This window comes from Leucoraja erinacea, chromosome 1 (assembly GCF_028641065.1).
Source record: "Leucoraja erinacea ecotype New England chromosome 1, Leri_hhj_1, whole genome shotgun sequence".
Lineage (NCBI taxonomy): Eukaryota > Metazoa > Chordata > Chondrichthyes > Rajiformes > Rajidae > Leucoraja > Leucoraja erinaceus.
Genome location: NC_073377.1, coordinates 154,813,347 through 154,824,312, shown reverse-complemented (window position 1 = coordinate 154,824,312; position 10,966 = coordinate 154,813,347). Strand labels below are relative to the sequence as shown.

The window sequence follows — 10,966 nt, the reverse complement described above, 5'->3', positions numbered from 1 at the left end:
ACACACCATGTGTGGATTCCTATTCCGTATTAGTTCTGTTTTTATCTCCTGCTTGCTTGCAGCCGGAAAGTTTCAAGCATCCTACCATGTATGGTGCTCCCCTCAAACCTCCAGTCTATCTGATGTCTTGCAAGATTGGCTGCAATGACGTAGTCTCCTCTACATCCTGCACTTCTTCAGTACCTGACCACCCACAGCTCTCATAGAAATATAACAATAGGTGCAGGAGTAGGCCATTCGGCTGATCATTCGGCTGATCATGGCTGATTATTCAAAATCAGTACCCATTCCTGCTTTCTCCCCATATCCTTTGATTCTGTTAGCCCTAACAGCTATATCTACCTCTCACTTGAATACATCTCTCACTGGGCTCCTGTGTACACACTCTGTGGTAATCCTGCAATGATAAGGACAAGATCCACAGACTGCCTAGGATGCATCAATAAGGATTTTGTTGAGAGTGCCAAGCATACCTTTAATTCAGAGATCTTTTTTCAGCAGATGATTTATTAACAATACAGTCACTTCACAAGTATGAATGGAGCCTTGGGTCTCAATGCTGGTCAACATAAGACATATTTACTCTTTCCCAACTTTACAGTTACTGATCAGCTACTTTGCGCTCGTAGTGTCTCAGCTGTGATACAGCAACATTTCAAACTGGTCGAGACCTGATGTCACCAATTTCATTTTAGACAGTGTGCCATGACAATGCAATGGTTTAAACGATGTCCCCTCACGTGTACAGGTAAAAAGACCCCTAATCGAATATCTTCAAAGAACCAAAGAGGGGTCTTGACCCGAGACGTCCCCTATCGTTTCCTCCAGAGATGCCATCTGACCTGGTGAGGTCCATCCAGCTTTTTGTATCTATCTTCGGTTTAAACCACCTATCATAAAAGAATGTTTCATTACAGACCACCTTTCTGCTAAGTGAGATTGTCTGAAGAAGGGTCTCGACCCGAAACATCGCCTATTCCTTCTCTCCATAGATGCTGCCTCACCCGCTGAGTTTTTCCAGCCTTTTGTGTCCACCTTCGATTTTACCAGCATCTGCAGTTCCTTCTTAATCATTGTTCCACCCGAGGTCATTTAAGACAACATGTCAGTTCAACAAGATGTATGCATTACATGTTAGCCTCTACTGAAGAAAATGCATACACATTGCTAGCTGAACATTTATTATGTTGGAGAATACAGCTGTATACGTGATTAATCAGTGATGAAAACCAATGTACATCCCTCATACAGTCGCACAGTGATACAGTGTGGAAACAGGATCTTCGGCACAATTTGCCCACACCAGCCTACATGTCCCAACTACACTAGTTCCACCTGCCCGCGTTTGATCCATATCCCTCAAACCTGTCCTATCCATGTACCTGTCTACCATTTTCTTAAACGATGGGATAGTTCCAGCCCCAACTACCTCCTCTGGCACCCCCACAACGTCCCCTCCCCATAACCCACCCCACACAACAACCCACACCACAGCCCCTTCCCCACAACCCCCACCCTCCATAAAGATGCGATGGCACAGGAATGGGCGGACCGTCCCAGGGCGTGACAGGGGAAGAGACTAATCCACGCGGGGCCGACTGGCAGGAGAAGAGATCGATCTGTGCATATCAGTTTTCTAGCCACAGGATGAGAAGGGTTGGGATCAGAGGTGTGGTAGTAGAGGAGATGCAGTCAAGAGTTCTAACAACCAAGGTAGGAGGGGGAGGGTGTGTGTGGAGGAGGTAGCCATGGTTAATGAAGATGGGAGACCTGCCAGATAATACTTAACACAAAAAAAATGAAGTAATGGATTATAGAAGGAAATATGAGTGTTGGAACAGACCGATTGATAAAAAAAAATGAAAGGAAAAAAAAAATTGAGAAAGCTACTCCAAAATCACAATAAATCCTTTTCTTTTGACATAAGAAGCCCAAGAAGTTATGCTCTGTAAAATATTGCTTTGAATTTTACCACCCCCTTCTAATAACACATTAAGATGAATGTCAAGACCTTGGTGGATTGGCAGAAAAGATTTATCACAATGGTATTTCAGATGAGGACATTAATTGTTTGGAGAGACGTGAGAATCTGGAATTGGACTCCTTGGAACACAGACTTGATAGAGATAGTCAAATCAGAATTAAACTAAATTGGTTCCAGTGGCAGAAATTTCAGTAAACAAGGTTTTATGTCAAACATAAAAGAAGGAACCATTTTATTCTGAAATGCATTATTATGATCTGTAATGTACCACATGAATGGACAACTCAAACAGATTCAATAAAAAAAAGATTTAGCTGTAATAAAATACTTTATAGAGTATAGAGATGGGCAATAATTGGGTATTGCTAGGAGACAACCAGAATAATCTTATCGGGCTTGGAACACAAAGTGCTGGAGAACATGGATTTCGGGTCATCGGGTCAGGCAGCAACCCTGGAGAACATGCATTTCGGGTTGAATCCCTTTTTCAAATTGGTTGTAGAGGGAGAGCAGGAGTGAGAGGGGGGGGGGGGGGGGGGGGGGGGGGGGGGGGGGGGGGGGGGGGGGGGGGGGGGGGGGGGGGGGGGGGGGGGGGGGAGGGGGGGGGGGGGGGGGAGGGAGGGAGGAGGGAGAGAAAGGTGGAAAAGAGGTGAGGGATGGACGAAACTGGTCAAATGGGTTTGATTGGGAGATGGGTGCACAAAGGCTAGAGATAGGAAAAGTGACAGAAAGGAAACAAGGAGACAAAAGGATGTTGGATAAGGAGAGAAATTGAGGGAAATATAAAGGGGGGATATATGAGGGGGGGGGGGGGGGGGGGGGGGGACAGGGGGGGGATGATATAATTGGGGCTGTGGGGTGGACAGGATAAATCATATTGGACTGAATGGTAAAATTCTATGGCATAAATCTTAACATGTTTACTTTGTTTAGTTAAGAAAGCTGTGGAATATTTTTGAACAACCCACAAATTATGTATCGATTCCCTTAAGAGCTTTCAAATTGTGTCTCTTAAATTTTCTGGTGTGTAACCAGCCCAATGAGGACAAATTGAGTTTTCCTGAAGACTCGGTATTTAAACGGAGCCAACATGGTCTAACATGCAATTTTCCACGCTTCACCCCCAGAACCAGAACAGAAATGCTTTATTTAATTTGGAATCACAGTCCTTTACAACAGTCAATGGAACTATTCCTGTCTGAGCTTTATTCACTAACTATTGATCACAACTCAAGGGCGATGGGATAGAAATTGCCATCAAGTATTTATTTACCTTTGATTTATGTTTTATTTTTACCTGGAGGATCACAGCTCCCTTCTGTCTATCATTTTCTCTGCCATTGATTAATGCTGTCTCAGGAGCAGAGTAAAAAACACTCAGTTGCATCATATGATAGGAGCATAAATGACTGTAGAATCTGGAGAACGTGTGCTGGATTGTTAGGTGATGCATCATTTTACAGATACCAGGCTCGGCTAGCTGTTGCTTTCTTGAAGAGGCTCAGCAGATTTTATTCTCCCCCACGCAAATCCCAAGTATGCGGCGAAGCAGGACTTTCAGAGCGTAATAATACAACAGAACTGCGTCAAGAGCACTCCAGCGCTGGGTAAGCAATTGTCAGCCACTACAGGCTTTACACGCGTGAAGTTATACATGTTTTTATTCCCAGGCTCACAAGAGTTGATGCTGAATATGTCGTTTGCTTTCTAGCTAGAGCAGAACACTAGATCCCCCACCCGCCACGAAGCCAAATGATTGATCCAGCTAGTTTCTATAATGGGTACAAAACTCGGTTTAGGATTGTTGTTTTTCATAAGCTTTTTATAATGGTGCAACAAAAATAATGTCCACGGGCATCTAAGAATTGTGGCTAGAAAACTGATATGACCTCGATTTCTAGCGACATATCTGCTGGGAGAGGTTGCTCTTGATGCATCTGCTCGCTGATGTGTGGGTATGTGGCAGTAGGCTGGCAATTATCTCCAGTATCTTGAACTCAATTATTGCCTAAATTAAAATGCCTCTTTTCCTTCCAGAAGTAGATCTAAGAATAAAATGCAAGGAATCTATGACTTTATTTATAATTATAATTTATACGATTAATTTCACATTACAGATCTTAAATATGGTACATTATTGTAATTTGCCTGATTCAATGCGCTATTTAAATCTTCTGGTTTTAGTGGGAGTTCAAATATATCAATATATCAATGTTGCGCTGAATAGCCAATCATGTTATGTTTACAATAATTCTGCTTGTTGAGGAGCTAATGGTATACTTAATAACCTCAAAGCCATTTGACTTCTTCAAACTGTTTTGTAATTGATATGTTTCTGATACTTTTAAATTTGGTTGATTTAAATCTTGGGCAATGGTGCAAAAAATATCAAATTGGTTCTGCTTTGCCCAAATCTGCGGCACCCTATGTATTCAGAAAGCCCTTTACTCACATGGCACCTTAGAGATGATCCTCAGTGCTTTTTAGATCTGCATTATAAGTATTTTTTACAGCAGTACTTCTCCTCTCTGTATATCGGATCATTCTTGCTGATGGCTCATGCCACTAGAAACAGGTTAGATTCCTTTTTGAAAGCGGAGGTCAGGTGTTAAGAATGAAAGTCTTCCCATTGCAATAAAGAGAATATGTAAAACATTTAACTCACGGGCTGGTCTAAAAAGATTTAACTGCATACTCATGCATTGAAATGTTCATTACTTTGCACAATAAGTAATATAGATTGAAAATGACAAGCTCCAACTGCAACTGAAGTATTGAATTAATAATGTGGTTTGCTTTGCATTTAAACCCTTGAGATCTTGAGCAGTAAGTAGAATGTTCTGGGAGAAAGCGATGTACGAGTTCCGTTAAGGATTCGGTTTTGGAGTTTGCAACTTAACTTTGTAAATGATGGCCTTTTATTGTTCTCTGCCACAGTTCTAATAGGTCAGCTTTGTAGAAGGCAATTATTATGTTGCTTGGGACATAAAACCTAACCAAAATACAAAATGTCATTTCAAGCAGAATTCTGTTGCGGAGCATGGAGATTTAATGTTGAATATGGCTTTGCTTTGGGGCCTGAGCCATTTTGAATGCTGGGCTTATTTAGTTGAAGTTATTGGAACAGGCAGCATGCTTACCTTGGACAGGAAGAGTGTGAGACATTTTTAATAAACCTTCTTCGCGAAGGCGTAACTTGGAAAGTGGAATTGTGCCTCATGGATCATGTTAAGATAAATGTGGAGACCAGTCGGGGTAGATCAGAGTGCCGGAAGTTATCAGATGTGAGCAAAGAACAAACTGCTGGATGAACAGACAAAGTGCTGGAGTAGGTACACAACAATGCTGGAGAAACTCAGCGGGTGCAGCAGCATCTATGGAGCGAATGAAATAGGCAACGTTTCGGGCTGAAACCCTTCTTCAGACAGATTTTCCAGCATCTGCAATTCCTTCTTAAACAAAGTGCTGGAGTAATTCTGCTTGTAGTAAAGCAGTTTCTAATAACAAAGAACTGCGGATGCTGGCTCACCAAACATACACACAAAATATTGGAGTAACACAGTGGATCAAACAGTATCTCTGGAGAACATGGATAGGTGACATTTCAGATCAGGATCCCTCTGCAGTCTGAAGAAGGGGCCTGGCCCAAAAAAGTCTGAGGAAAGGACTCAACCTGAAAAGTCGTCTATCCATGTTCTCCAGAGATGCTGCTCGGCTGTTGTGTTACTCCAGCATTTGGAGTCCATCTTTGGTAAGCTAGCATCTGCAGTTCCTTGTTATTACTTGTTAAAGCACTCTGGCCAACAAGAGTTGTTTTTTAAATGTGCTATATAAATAAAAGTGACTTGACTTGACTTGACTTACAAACTGTTGGAGGAGCTCAGTGGGTCAGGCATCCTCTCTAGAAGGAAATGGACAGATGGAGTTTCAGTGTGGGACTCTTCTTCAGACTGCTCTGTCCATTTCCTTTCTTGGATGATGTCTGACTCACTGAGTTCATCCAGCACTCTGTCTTTTGCTCACCGTTCCAGCCTTTGCTCTCAGGCTCCTTGGCTCTTGTTGTTTTTGGATCACCTAGCAGCAATCTATCAAAGGTTAACTGGTTAGCTCACTCAGTGCCTGGCACTAATGGGCAGAGCCTGGCACTCATTCAGTGACACTATGTTCAGGTGACATTTCTGCCTCAGGCCAGGCAGTAGCTTCTTGGCAGGTGATTCCAACACAAAACAGGTATGAGATAAACTGTATGGAGGCTCGAACAAGAATGGTGGCAGCCTTACTAGGAGCAGGATTGGTAATAACATGCCTGCATTTTCAAACTGATACCAACTTCTCCCACCAGATGGAGCCTTGAGCATCAAATCCATATTTGTGTTAAACTACAAATATACAAGTGAATTACCACAGACCACAAGAGACTGCAAATGCTGGAATCTGCAGCAAAGCTCAGAGCTGGAGGAACTTGGGGCGGTTCAGGCAGCATCTGGAGATGGAATGGACAGGTGACATTTTGGGTCGGGACTCTTCTTCAAACTCGGAATCTGCAGAAGGTTTCCCGACCCAAAACGTCGCCTGTTCATGTCCATTCCCTCCCCAGATGTTGCGTGGTCTGCTGAGTTCCTCCAGCACTTTGTGCTTTGTAATTGCATTAGGAGGTGGGCTTCCATGGACCAATCTGAAAACAATGCCTAGAACAGCAACAGCGATGCCTACAACAGCAATACTGTAAAGCTGTTTCAGATTTCAGCACAATTCTGATGCCACTATGAACAATTGTTTCGACACTTCATAACCGACATTTGGTCCCATAATTTGAGGAAGGACATTCTTGCTATTGAAGGAATGCAGCGTAGGTTTAAATTGGTAGGTACAAGGTTAATTCCCGGGATGGTGGGACTGTCATTTGCTGAGAGAATGGAGCAGCTGGGCTTGTACACTCGGGAGTTTAGAAGGATGAGAGGGAATCTCATTGAAACATATAACATTGTTAAGGGCTTAGACAGGCTAGAGGCAGGAAACATTTTCCCGATGTTGGGGGTGTCCAGAACCAGGGGCCACAGTTTCGGAATAAGGAGTAAGCCATTTAGAACAGAGACGAGGAAACACTTTTTCTCACAGAGAGTGGTGAGTCTGTGGAATTCTCTGCCTCAGAGGGAGGTGGAGGCAGGTTCTCTGGATGCTTTCAAGAGAGAGCTAGATAGGGCTCTTAAAAATAGCGGAGTCAGGGGATATGGGGAGAAGGGAGGAACGGGGTACTGATTGGGGATGATCAGCCATGATCACATTGAAATGCAGTGCTGGCTCGAAGGGCCAAATGGCCTACTCCATCACCTATTGGCTGTTGTCTATTTATTATAACTGGTAAATATCTGAGGCCACAATTTACTAAATGTTATACCAGGTCAAGTCAAATGTTCAGAGTTTAAAATTGGGAATTGCTGCATATTTGTTACAATTTTTCTATCCTTTAAAACTACCAGAGCTGTTTTTAGTTTGTGTTCATCATTGTCTTGTTTGTGTAAAGATAGCCCTGAGAACAGATTTCTTCACAATAGCGAGTTGCTGTTGATATCTGTTTTTTGAATTCTGTAATTGAATTATTTTTGGAAATTGTTCTCCCGACATCAGCACTTATATTATAATCTGTCTTCACAACATTCATATTTAACATTACAACCATGTGTTTATTTTTTTTTAGTATTCTTATGAAATTTGACATTACTTACAAAAACAAATACAACATTGCAAGTCAAAGACATGAAACCAGGTGTGATAGAGTCTTCAACGTGAATTGTGAAGAGAGTCGCAGCTGGTAGAGTTGCTGCCTCACAGCGCCAGAGACCCAGGTTCGATCGTGAACTCGGTTGCTGTCTTTGTGGAGTTTGCATGTGGTCCCAGTGACTCTGTGGGTTTCCTCTGGGTGCTCGGGTTTCCTCCCACAACGCAAGGCCGTGTGGGTCTGTGGGTTAATTCGCTGCTATAAATGGTCCCAAGTGTGTGAGGAGTGGATGAGAAAGTGGAATAACATGGAACTAATGTGAATCAAGTCAAGTCAAGTCAAGTTTATTCGTCACATACACATACGAGATGTGCAGTGAAATGAAAAGTGGCAATGTTCGCGTACTTTGTGCAAAAAGACAATCAAACAAACAACCAAACAAACTATAAACACAATCATAAACACACACATATTCTTTTACATATTAAATATTGGAAGGAAAAACGTTCAGTAAAGTTAGTCCCTGGTGAGATTTACAGTCCGAATGGCCTCTGGGAAGAAACTCCTTCTCATGGGTGATTGATGGTCAGTGTGGACACCATGGGTCAAAAGGCCTGTTTCCATGCTGTTTCTCTAAATTAAGGTATTATTCCTATTTCCATGGATGTTGGGTGTTGTAGTTAATGCTGCCGTTGCAGATTCACAGCAAGCACAGGTTTCATTTAAAATTTCTGGGTTTTTTTCTTTGCAATCTCATGGTTCTGCGACATTTTAAAAATATCGAGACAAAAATTGCTCACCATAAATGTGGTTTAATCATCCTAATCCCCTCAATTCTTCGACTCCATTCATGTTTAGTTTAGTTTAGTTTAGTTTAAAGATATGGCATGGATATCCACCGGAACCACATTGATCATCAATCACTTCTTCACACTAGTTCTATGTTATCCCAATTTCTCATCTACTCGACACATCAAGGGCAATTATTAATTATAGAGGGCGATTAACCTACAAATCCGCACAGCTTTGGATGCGAGAAAAAACCAGAACACCAGAAAAAACCAATGCTGTCACATGGAGAACGCTCAAATACTATACAGCCAGCATCTGAGGTCAGGATTGAACCCAAGTTCCTAGCACTGTGAGGCAGCAGTTCTACCAGCTGTGCCACTGTGCTCTATTTTTCTAATGAATATATGGCTGCCTTATTGTTCCTTTCTAAATATGCTGCCTCATTCATATCTATTTCAAGCCCTTTTGTCAATGTAAAGACACATTCTTTAGGCTTTGGAAGATATTCCTGACTTTTGTTACAGTTCCTCTCTCTGTAAATAAAAAAAGATACCCAAATATAGTTGTCTATAAATATTTGCACTCTAAATTACTGTCTAAACACATCCCACTATTTAACCCAGCTCTTTTTTTTCCCCAGTCAAATTTCTATCCATTCTTTTACTGCTCCCTTGAATCCACATGTTCTGTCCTTAGTCATGAATCTATTATGTCATAGCTTTTGAAAAAACTCTTTTGAAAATCCAGCTTAATAATGTCTTCTTCGTTATTTTTGTTTGACCTTTCAGTTACATCTTTTGCCGCTTCAAGGAATTCAGTTACATTGACCTTCCCTTTTTGAAACCCATGCTAACTGCTTGTTATGTATTATTTAACGATGATTTAACTTCGGAGTCATGTGAGTGACTACGTGAAGACCCCGCCAGCACGCATGCGCGACATATCGTCTCTCGCATTGCGCAAATGCTGGAGCGTTGCTTCCAACAGCACGGACCTGAAAGTAAGTTTTACTTTTTCAGGTCTCCTTTTCATTCCGGGAAGTTTTCAGAGCTCCTGCTGGAGGTCCGGGGTCGGAACCCCAGCGCCACCTGGCTCCCTTGTACAGGGACCGCCGGGGGGGGGAATCCCGAATCCAGGATTCCCGGCTGCGAATATCGCGGGGATATCCGAAGCCAGAATCGCGGGGAAGCCCTTTACCAGGGACCGCAGGGGGAACCCGTTTACAAGCCACTCCAGCTCGGGGGAAGCCCAAAACATAGGGAGCATTAAAAAGGGGAAATCCCGGCTCCCGACACCGCAAGGTCCGTGCCACAAGGTTCCACAAGATGCTGCTGCACCCGCTGAGTTTCTCCAGCATTTAGGGTCCCTGCTACAAGGACCGTGGGGGAATGCCGACCCACGGGGAGAAGCCTGGCTGCGGGGACCACGGAACCTGAGAAGACCGCAGGTAACTGGCCTTCCGAGGAGAGTACTGCTGTAGATTTGGGAGGAACAACAGCAGCAACAGATTAGCTAGAGATACCACTGATTGGCTCTAGCCCAAGTGTGAGGAGAGGGGTGAAACCAGTTGAAAACTGAGGAATTGGCTGTGTAAATTGGTAAATAGGCAATTTATCAGTCAATTTAAGCAGGACAGCTCTTTGCGAGCGGCAGTGAGTGAGCGAAGTGCCCTGTGAGAAAAGTGTGAGTCTTCGGAGAGTCTTCGGAGAGGAGGCTGAGGAGAGGAGACCACGCAATACGCTTGAGAGGCTAAGGATTCTGGGAGAGGCAAAGAGGTTTGCCACGCACTGCAAGGGAGCAGTGGACCAGACAGGAAGAGCGGACGGAATTACCACTAGACAGCCAAACCAGTAGGTAATTTACGGCTGGGGTGAGTACTTTCCCATTTATAGGAGGTAGGATTATATAAATAAGGGGTGTATCAATACAGTAGGGGATTCTTAAATAGGACCAGTTAATTACTTATATAAGATGGGCGGTCAGGAGATGTGCCAATACTGCGAGATGTGGGAATTTGTCGACACCATTGATGTAGAAGATCCCTACAGCTGCAGTAAGTGTTTGAGGCTAGAGGAACTCCAGCTCCGCATTGATGAGCTGGAGACCCAACTTCATACGCTGCGGTACATCAGGGAGGGGGAGTATTACCTGGATGTTTTGTGCCAGGGGATGGTCACACCGACCAGTTTAACTAATTCAGTAGGCAGTGAGCAAGGAAAGGAAGGTGTGGCCATAAGCGAGGCAGGTAGGGGGAACCAGGAGGAGATGCGGCAGGAGCCACAGCCCTTGTCCCTGACGAGCATGACCGAGGCTCTTACTCAATGTAAGGATGGGATCAGGGGCTGTGGGAGGGATGAGCAACCTGGCTGCAGCACCGTGGAACAGGAGGCCATTCAAGAGGGGGGAGTTAGAAGAAATGCCGTAGTGATAGGGGATAGTATTATTCGGGGGGTAGATAAGGTTCTCTGCGG

The 10,966-nt window shown here is 43.6% G+C and overlaps 1 protein-coding gene across 1 annotated transcript in view; it reads left to right on the top strand.

The window, feature by feature from the left end:
- Positions 1–3,136: 3,136 nt before the first annotated feature.
- marchf1 (membrane-associated ring finger (C3HC4) 1) overlaps positions 3,137–10,966 on the top strand; it is a 424,534-nt gene continuing 416,704 nt past the window's right edge. Inside the window, exon 1 of the mRNA XM_055646095.1 lies at positions 3,137–3,591. The gene's annotated coding sequence lies outside the window, so the exon portion shown is untranslated. The remainder of the gene's footprint in view (positions 3,592–10,966) is intronic.